Below are 8,632 nucleotides of genomic sequence, written 5' to 3'. Positions count from 1 at the left end.
ACACCACCATGACCATGAACACTGACTCTCTAATTGCAAGTACTGTACAGATGGTATAGTCTCTGTTGTTGACGGCAAGGCGCCACCAATAGTTGTGTTGGCAGTACAGTATGCCTACATACAGTGCCTACGATGACACCAGAAATTAGATCTAACTACATCATAGATTATATTATGGGGCAGCTGACTCTCAATGAGTTATAGTAAAATTTTGCTTAAGCTGCTCCTGACGATAATTTTTGTTGTACTGTACCTTTTGTAAATGTGTATTGGTCGAATAAATAAATGAAATGAAATTAAATATTGCCTACCTTTTATCACCTTCCAGAACAATTTTAATATATTATCAGGTTCAGTAATATATGAAAAAAAAATGCTCAAAAATTAAAAGGGCTAACCTAATTTGTTCCTGTAAAAAATAAACAGTGCATTTCGCTATTTAATATTTTAGATGCAACAAGAAAGTAAAGAACATTGAGAATAAATTGTATGTAATTCATTTTTTGTTTGAGCGAATATGCTCTTCAAGTAGGATCAATACTTAGCTAAGGCCTCCCCTATTGTGCCATGCCAAATGGTGTTCCAAGATATTTTTCTTATAATTAATTATTTGAATTATAACATAATGATGGTAGAGCCAGTAAATGTTGATAATTTTAGACCCTGATACACACAAATTATTATGAAAATCATGTTTTAATAAACGTCTCTACTATAGGCTAAAACAAAATAAAAGGAGTTTTAGACACTACTTGTAGTACTACCGTATGTGTCATTCAATTTTTAATAAATATTTTAATATTTATTTAGAGCAAGTGAAAGTGGGCATCAAAGCACCGGGTCGCAAAGAAGTACTATTAATTTTTTTTTATTTTTTAAATATATAGATAATCTGTTTTTAAAAGGTTAAATTCCAGACAAAACACTAATAATGAACACCCATGTCATATGTTGTTCAGTTTTTAATTAGGCCAAATTTAATTCATTATTAGTATTTTTAGCTAGTGCAACAAAATACAGTATGCATATTATACCTCACTAGGTGTATAAGGTGGCCTAATTCCATGATATAAATGAATAAAACTTGGCCGAAAATTCATCACACATGGAAGGACACAAATAAAATTTAATTAAAATAAGGTATGTATTTTACTGATTTTGTAAAACGAACTTTATCATTCACTGGTGTGGAAGCACATGCGACTGTGCTAAATAGATGACCCGTGATAAATAGGTTTTGTACACAGATTGTACAGTACCATTTGGGATACATGTTGGTTTAACAGAAAAAAAAACAAACAAACAAACAAAAAAAAAATCTCACGAACTATGTGCACATGTACATGCTACACTCAAATCAGTTATCTGAGGGTACCGATATAATTGCCCGGCAAAATCAATTAATAACCCTTATTATTAAAAAAGAACGAAATACATAAATAATTAAAATAACAACCTATTTGGTATTTTTAGGTCTTGTTGCGAAATACAACATTATTATTTGAAGGGGAAGTATATCTTTAATTAACATTTATTAGTTATCAATTTTAAAAATCTAATCGTACAAAGTTAAAATTGAATTTAGATATTTAATATATTGCATAATTGTATAAAAATTAATTATAAACTCGAACTAAAATATAAAAAGTATATAAAATATTTATATCATAGCCCTTTTAGATAATGGTTTTACCATGACGTCATTATTGAACAGATCGTGGAGGAGAGTGCGCTCTGCTACCGTATGTTGGATATGGTGGTGAAAGAAAGAAAGTTCGTGAAATGACGATTTTCCAACATAAAGAATAAGGCGAACTGAGCGACCATGACGACGGAAACCCGAAAAAGTATACGGCATAGTTGGCAGAAATCTTCTTTAAATTTATTTTTCATGTTTGTTACCAATTTTAGTGATTTTTAAGGTGTGTTTTTCCAATTTTTTTGACAAGCTAGCCAGATTGCCTGTGTGTGTTTGACCGCATGGCTCTTCACTATTGTTCATCGTTGGCATGCAGGATTGTGTTCGTCCAGCGAGATTATTGTCACTGCGGAGCAGAGCTCAGCACCAGGGCCTAGGCCTAGATAAAATAGTAAGTATGAACATATTTAACAATATTTTAATATTTCTATCCTGTTGAGATGAGTGAACGGTTGTCTCGGATTACTTAATTCACAGTAAGAGAGAAAAATAACGTTGTTATTTTCTAACTAGGGGTAGGCTAGTTAGGGCCTAGGTAGGCCGAATTAGCCTAGGCCTATATTTATATTATTATTTAGGTAGTAGGAGGCTATTGTTGGCTACATTTCAAGACCAAAAGAATGAGGAGTAAAAAATGAGGAGTAAAAAATGAGGAGCCTGACTAAAGTTCATGATATAATTAAAAAAGTGATTAATGGAAACAGAGGCTAAACTGTCTGAAGTTAAGAGGAGACTGAATTTAGCATCTAGGCCTAGGTAGGCCTAGGTAGCTAGGAGCACACAAAAATGTTAATCCTTCAATTGACTTCAGATATAGTTTCATATATTAATTCAGTGGAAAGAACACATTGATGCGAGTAATCTGTAGTTTATAGGACAAAACTTGGTTGAATATTTTCAGAGTCATGCTAAATTGAATAAAATGGCAGCCTAGACTAGAGTGGCTCATACTTCACCTAGCCTACAGTAGGGTATTTAAACATTCGGGGCACAGAGTAGTCTTATTAAATTAAATAAAAAATAACATTACTTAAAGTTACTATATATTATCTTTGATATTTTCATAATTTTTATTGAGAACGAGTTATTTTCTATTTTTTTCATATTTTATTAAAATTGGGAACGTTCTGAACATATAAACCGAAAGGTCCACTGATTAATCAGATAAGATACTATAATACATACTCCAAGTATCGAAATGCACGCCATCGTGTCGGGATTCAATATTTCGACATTAATTATGTCATCATCAGATACTCCAAGTATCGAAATGCACGCCATCGTGTCGGGATTCAATGTTTCAACATTAATTATATCATCATCAGGAATATGATGATGACATAATTAATGTCGAAATATTGAATCCCGACACGATGGCGTGCATTTCGATATTTGGAGTATGTATTATTCTAAACATATCACCACTAAGTTTTTTGAAGGTGGGAATTACATATTCCGAATCGAAAACTATCTGAGAACATCGTCCGAGTGTTTGTTTTTTGTAATTCCCAATCAGAGTCCAGGAAAAGGCCCCTGTGACCCTGATTTTTTTCCGATATGGTAACACTTTCCTATTTGGGATTTTGACAAGCGCCCTCACATGGATGTACTATTAGCTAGCCTAGGAGGCCTACTATTACCAGCCTAGGCCTAGTCTTAAAACATGTTTGTGAATTTTTTTTTCATTTGGTTTTTATTTAACAATATTCCATTTAGTAGGCCTACTGTACTGTAAGTCAGTGTGTCTCACACCACAGGGAGATAGTGGTAAAACAGTAGGTACCTAGCAGTTCACATTATGTAATCTGGGTCTACAGTATTAATATTTCAAAAAAATTTTATTTTTCTAGATGTAGATTTATAAATCTAGATGTTTAATTATTCAAGGTACTGTATACATTAGAAACTTGATTAAAATTGAATCTTTTAATAAAAATAGGCCTTGAAATCAAAATTTTATGTGTTTACTTTAGTAGGCTTGCAATGCAGAATATAGTACAGTATTGCAAATTATATGAAAGGCAGATAAGACAGTGTCACTTTGCTGGGAATTGCATTTTGATGATTCAGACTGTAAACTGAAGTGATAATGCAATTTGTTTAGTATATTATTACATACTGTACTTTTAAGGTATTTTTGTAACTTCCTACAGTACAACAACTACAATACTAAAATATAATAATTATAAATATACCTAAAATTGAATTTCTGATATGAAGACATTTGGTAATACTATCTGAACAATGATTCCAGAAAATCAAGAGTTAAAATTTTGATTGTATGAGATATCCTGAGAGTGGCCATTTTGAGGGAAATGACAGTTATCATTTGGGATATTAATAACTAGTGTGTCTGTCCTTAAAGGCTCTGATAATATTGTTGGCAAATAACATGTGATATCAAAGATTCCAAATTGAATTACAAGAAGTTGCTGAAGGATAGCAAAACCTTTTCTGTCGTGCATGAAATTAACGTTCATAATCATTAAACCTTTTGAATTTTTTTTTTAATTACTGTAGAATAAATCTAGAATTGCAGTTCAAAATGTGAAATTGAGGGAAAAAAATAAAAGTTTACTTTAAGGTTATTAACATGTAAAGATTACCATTCATTGTTTTGGAATGATAATAATCCGGTAAATATATTTTTCCCAGCATTCTTAATATTAAGGTATACTATGTAACATCATTTAACAAACAATTTACCATTGTTTATAGATCCCGTCAATTACTGTCAAGTGTCCGCTTATATCTGTAACTTTAACTAATATATCTTTTCTAGTGCAAATTATAGCTTATAAAATATATTAATTACATTTATTTATGTTGTGTAATCTGTTTGTTTAGTTTTGCTATATTAATAGCAGCAAGAAAAGTCTTCTTGTTATTCATTGGAAGCTTCCATTAAATCCTTTTCCAAGAATATTAATTGAAGCTTGCATTTTAAAACCTATGTATGTAGAAATACTGCAGTTATAGGCTCTATTTGTTATATTTTAATATTATATAGTTTTTATATGCCTCTGATTAATCTGTTGTTCATGAGAAACGCATATTTAATTGAGGTTAATATCCATATTGTTATGAACAGACATGTAAATTTCAATTGGTCTCTTAGTTATGTGCATACAGTAGTTATAAATGATAGATAGGCCTAGGACATTTTTCAAGTTTCTATTGCAAATTAAATATTCTGACATTGTCATGTGTGGGATTTGTCTTTCTAACTAATTAATTTTTGCTTTTCAAACATGAAATATTTAGACTGCCATAGTGACATAAGTATAAACACGTGGTCACAAATATGAAACTGTGCCAAAATTAGAGACTCTGGGCTGTTTTCTCTACCCTGGTGCCAACAATTGAAAGCAGGAATAGGCCTACTGCAGACAAAGTGCTAGCTAATTGGTTTCTATACTTGTGAGAATAAACCATCTGAATGCATGTATCTATTCAATGTTCTATTGTTGTAGACATGATGGGAGAGTTGATAAGTGGAACAAAGTCAGCAAATCCAGTACTGAACATACATTATGTCCATACTGTACATATGCACATTATTGATAGACACTTTTTCTATAATCTTCAAATGTTAGATTAGTTTACCATGGACATACTGTACAGCAAGGCTAGACTGATGCAGCTGTTAGCATAGCTATATATTCAGTGAGACCTACCAATCATACATTAATGACCTGTCTAAGGCACTATTTTTCATTAATCGTCAAACAATCAAAGAAATATGATAGAGAGTCTGGTGCTTTTGTTCTCTCTGAGAATGTGACCTGTCCCACATAACATTTATGCCATCTTGAATATGACTATACAGTAAATATCAATGTTGACTCTATTATCAACATGTGGCTCAGGTCAGTTTCATAATCAATTAACAAGCTGAAATGTGACCTAAGTATTGAGTCACTATATTGAGTCTAGCGTGAATGAAAAGCATGGGATTTATGTAAAATTAATTGTTGTTTTAATGGTATAATTAGTTAACCTGGCTGACTGATGTCTGTCTACAGTATGTAAAATTGCAATTTCTAGTACTGTATATATGATACCTTTTTATACAACATAGTGTATGGTCCAGTATTTTTTGGTAGTGAGAATAAAGCATGTTTTATGAAGATCCGCTTGTTATATGGACATTTAAAAAAATTATTAGTTATCAGTGACTTAATTATTGAAAAGATTTATCTTTATCAAATTTTTTAAATTTCTCTTTACAAAATATGTTTTCATGAATGGATAAATAAAAACAAGTTATTTTATTCATCAACTTTCATTAGCTTTATTTTTCTATTATAATGGCTATATCTCATCTTGAAAAGATTTATCGTTATCAAATTTTTAAAATTTCTCTTTACAAAATATGTTTTCATGAATGGATAAATAAAAACAAGTTATTTTATTCATCAACTTTCATTAGCTTTATTTTTCTATTATAATGGCTATATCTCACCATGAGTTGTGACATTCTTTTTTATCCATAATAAACTTTCTTAAAGGTTAACTGTAAGTTTTTCTTGTGACATGGCAGTGTTTTGGTGTTTTCTTGAATGGGTGAGAAAGTGTCAGATTTTTATGTTTAATCTTTCTCTTGTCTTGCATGTCTAGCCCTGGCTAAGGTCATCAGACTTAAGCCATATGGCATGCAGATTAAACCTGCTTCACACAGTTACTCAATCCAACTTGGTGCCAATACATTTTACTGTAGGCAAGGGGCTATTGCATATTCGTAGCTTACTTTATTTTAAACAATATATTACAACAGTGACTTAACAATGAGAGTAAGCATATTTGATTCATTAGGTTGGTGCCCCAGTTGGTTCGTTAGTCAGCTAGCTGTCTGAATGTATTGATTTGAGACTTGTCAGGCTGGTATTGTCAGAGGTATTGTTAATCAATTTAACACTGTGTTAATTAGAAATAAAGAATCAAATACTTTTTTGTTTGTAATTTCACAAGTTTGGAACAAATTTTTATTAAGAAGATTAGGATTTAATCTAATATTTAGTTTTCTTTTGTAGAATTTTCTTTGAAATTTGGTGTTTATTTTTGTTAGCAAAAGTACCCTAAAGCCCAGGTACAGATTATACTTTTTTTGGTCAAACTAAATTACAGTATGTACCTGGTCACTTGATTAAAAAAAAAAAAAAAACAAAAAAAAAAACAAAAAAACAAAAAACAAATACCAGTGTGTAACATTCTTTTATGTACTGTAAAATTAACCAAATCACACAGAAAGCTAAACCAAGCAATCATGCCTAAGGAAAACATACAGGCTGTTTTCCACCAGCAGTGGACAAATTAAAAAGTGTTATCACCACCCATTATCACCACCCATTTTATGCGACAAAAGTTTAAAATTCTGTATCATGGTTTGAATGCATGTTAGATTCCACATTTACACAACAAAACGAGGGTACCATGACAACAGTGGGTTGTTTAATCTTCAAAATAGATTATATATATTCGAGGTTTATTCATTCAAACATCAAAATTGTAAAAGGCAGCCAGTGGCTGAATTGTTACAATTGTACAAAACATCCAAAGTTAAAAGACTTGTCAATAAAATGCATATAAATAAAAAGAAAATGAATTTTTATTGATTTTTATTTCAGAAGCCCATAGATTTAAAGAAAATACAATACTGTGATTGTAAGTTGCATGCAATATGCTACAGTGCATAATGAATAAAATGAACAAAAAATGAAAAACTTCACATGAATATTAGCAGTTACAACAAACCACCTTTCTCATTATACTGTAATTAAACCGGAATTCCCCATGCTTCCAATAGCTGACCATATACTTTTTCATCTCCTCAGAATGACAAAGTCTATTTAATCTTGTCTGTCCACAAACTGCCAGCTGTCGAAATTAAAAAACTAAACACCGCTTAGGGTTTCTGCACCAATAGATTTGACCCAAGGCCATGGGTCAGTTAAAACCTGTAAATGCAGCCGGCAGCAAAAAGTGCACCACTATTACTAAGTTGATTGGTGCTCCAACATTCAATCAATTTTGGGTCTAATCCTTATTTTGTAACAGTATTTAGGCTGGAAAAATATGTTGGTCCTGTTTCCATTGATTATGAAATGAAAAAAAATAAAGGTTTATTTATTATTATTATTTTATTATTTACTTGTGTATTATAGACCTGACCTAAACTGTATATTCATTGATCATTTTATTTGAAATCTGGTACTGTCTCATCTACTTATAAACTAAAGTTGATGATGGATGAGCAGAACCATAGTATGCATTAAATCAATTAGTTCTTGCTCCTAATATATTGCATATCAAATATATTGTTCTCACCAACCATGCCATCAGGACTACGTTATCAGGGCATACTCAATAACGATTTGAATGATTCTAGATATTTAATTACCACAAGAAATGTCTGCTTTGAATAAACGTCCCCCTCGAATACATTCCCCTCTAGACGTTCATTTGAAGTAAACACCTCCCTCGAATAAAATGTCCTGGCCGTTTATTTTTTTCTTAAAAAAACGTTTTTCTCCCCCCCCCCCCCAATAACTGTAAACAAATCAGTAATATGTGTTGTAGCTCCACATTTACAGCGAAATTAGGGAGGGGAGGGGGGTTTATTTGAATCACTTGCATCCATTTTACACCAAACACAATAAACGCCTTCCTCAAAAACCCCCTCTCAACAATAAATGTCCCTGTGTGTTTATTCAAATATGTAGGCTGCAAAACTCTAAAGTTACTATCTACATTTACTTTGCATGTTTACTAAACTTTATGTTGTGATCTGTAAGTTTTTTCAAGAACTTTTTTTTTTATTTGTTTATTATTTTACACTATATAATAACATTGACTTTTTGTTAAAATTATGTCTTCATTGGCTCTCTTTTGTATATTAACATAAATTATCAGGTCAAATATATATAATTGACT

General features: G+C 31.3%; 1 protein-coding gene across 1 annotated transcript in view; it reads left to right on the top strand.

The window, feature by feature from the left end:
* The first annotated feature begins 1,732 nt into the window (after positions 1–1,732).
* Positions 1,733–8,632, top strand: part of LOC117117757 (homeodomain-interacting protein kinase 2-like) — a 68,474-nt gene continuing 61,574 nt past the window's right edge. The window contains exon 1 of the mRNA XM_033262175.1: positions 1,733–2,090. The gene's annotated coding sequence lies outside the window, so the exon portion shown is untranslated. The remainder of the gene's footprint in view (positions 2,091–8,632) is intronic.

Source organism: Anneissia japonica, unplaced genomic scaffold (assembly GCF_011630105.1).
Source record: "Anneissia japonica isolate Jap-2015-1 unplaced genomic scaffold, ASM1163010v1 scaffold234_len1672027_cov178, whole genome shotgun sequence".
Classification (NCBI taxonomy): Eukaryota; Metazoa; Echinodermata; class Crinoidea; order Comatulida; family Comatulidae; genus Anneissia; species Anneissia japonica.
The sequence above is the reverse complement of the archived record's forward strand: the minus strand, read 5'-3'. Positions and strand labels throughout refer to the sequence as shown.